Raw genomic sequence first — 2,500 nt, 5'->3', positions numbered from 1 at the left:
TACGGAGATTTATTAAGGTTACTGCCTACAGAAGGCAAGATCACTCTAAGAAAGAGAGAAAAATACGACAAGAAGCTCTGTCATAACAAGCTTGCCATTTATTTTAATGAAGTATGCTTGAGGGAAAACCTCCTGCCCATTTACACTATGAATATATATATATATATATATATATATATATATATATATATATATATATATACATATACATAAAATGTATATAATATATCAATGTTACCTGCGGGGGGACAAAGTTCAATCCCACACGGCCATAAAAGTCTACGGAAAATATTGGCCTCATTTTGCCTTAAATCTCTGCCCTTATAGAACTCAATGCATCGTAGACCTTGGCAATATTCTGTAAAGGACACCTTTTTATTTGATGGAAACTCTTTGATACATATACACCTGTTTACGTCTACACCTACATGTTTAAACGCACACATCTATATATTTATACACGTATATGCGTATACACCTATACACGTTTGAACGTATACACGTTTGAATGTAGACATATATGTACACACGTTATTAAACGTGTCCATATGCACAAGTGTGTGCCACATATGCAAGACCTCACATTGTGAATATACAGACTCAAACACGTGCGCGCGCACACACACACACACACACACACACACACACACACACACACACACACACATACACACACACAAACACAAACACACTCACACAAACAGCCATAAACACACATACACACACATACACCCTCAAGCGTGTAAGCGCCCAGCTACAGAGAGGAGAGAGCGACGGAGAGAGAGAGAGAGAGAGAGAGAGAGCGAGAGAGAGAGAGAGAGAAAGAGAGAGGGAGAGAGGCAGAGTAAAAAGAGCAGGGTAAAATGTGGCAAACGAAATGGCGTCCATAAGCTGTCGTGATGAAACCGCAAAAGCCTTTCCCTGTGCTGCCCAATGGCATAACTTAATCATCTGTTGGAAGCAAAACTTCATAGTTCAGCAAAGGTGACCGATAAAGTCAAAAGGAAGAATAAAAGAAACGCCCCCCCCCAAAAAAAAGGAAAATTTTCTTTCGGAAAATGAACACAAATCCTCTTGTGGGTTTTTCAATTAAACCAATTTTTTTTTCTGATGTCATATGAAGCTTACTGATTTGAAAATGTTTATCAATTTATCCCTTATTTTTTTCTTTCTTTTTTTATTGTTTTGGAGTGGGGGAGAACTTTTTTTTTATGCAAACAGATGTTTTTGCTTTGCTTGTGAAGGGAGAGATCGACCTTAAGTGTCTAATGAATTGGAAAAGCTTCAAGCCAACTTTATTGCGTGGAACACGATTTGAGTTTCTAAAACCAAGTAAAAGGCTTTCAATATCACTTTATTTTTCTCTCTATTCATTTAATTTCGTTTCCAGGTCCCCTGGACATGGGGCAGTTGGTCTGGTACTGGATAGTTTGCTTGATTTGTTATAGCCATAAAGATGAAAAAGAGCAATGGGAAAGACTGCAAAGACTTTTGGTTTTATACTAAACAAGAGATATGTTTTAGGAATAAAAGAGGTTCTAATGTAAGGATCAACGGGTATGAATAATACAATGGAGACGACGATGACGACGACGACGACGATGACGACGACGACGAATACGACGATGACGATGACGATGACGACGACGAAGATGACGATGACGACGAAGATGACGACAACGACGATGACGACGACGACGATGACGATGACGATGACGACGATGACGACGACAATGACGACGACGACGAGTACAATAGATAAGTGATACAATAAGGGCAGAAATTTGTTTATAGAAATATATTTCTTTTCCTTCCTCCGTACCTTCCTCTTTCCCTCTTTCTATCCCTCTCTCGCTTTCTCTCGGTTCGCTGTATCTCGTTACTCTCGCTCTCCCATTCTTGCAATCTTTCGATTTATTTTTCTATACGTGTGTTGCATGTGTACGTGTGTGCGTCTATATGTGTGTGTGTGCGTGCGAGTGTGTGTGTGTGAGAGAGTGTGTTTGTTTAGTGTGTGTGTGTGAGAGAGAGTGTGTTTGTTTAGTGTGTGTGTGTGTGTGTGTGTGTGTGTGTGTGTGTGTGTGTGTGTGTGTGTGTGTGTGTGTGTGTGTGTGTGTGTGTGTGTGATTCAACTTGGTCTTGGATCACGTGTTGGTCTCGTGATCGACAGTTATTTCCCTCCCGGAAGAGAGCTGAGAACTCATATATGACCGATCTATATGTAATACGGTGACCTTACACATGTACACACACCCTCAACTCCCCGCCCACGAGAATTGGAGTAACAATTTGCAGCGAAAATAAAGTCAATATTTCGTTCGAAAAATATATATAAAAATTATATACTTGTAGCTGGACTCTCACAAGTAATTGGGAAATATTCGTCTACATTTTGGTTTCATATAAAAAAAAAACAGGAAACTCTCTGCCTTGAGCCATAAAGAAATGCTACGACAACTTACATCTTTCCATCAAAAACCAAAGACAAAGAAGACGGTCG

This window comes from Oratosquilla oratoria, chromosome 24 (assembly GCF_046742065.1).
Source record: "Oratosquilla oratoria isolate Oo_2021 chromosome 24, ASM4674206v1, whole genome shotgun sequence".
Taxonomy (NCBI): Eukaryota; Metazoa; Arthropoda; class Malacostraca; order Stomatopoda; family Squillidae; genus Oratosquilla; species Oratosquilla oratoria.
This window is presented reverse-complemented; position numbering follows the sequence as displayed.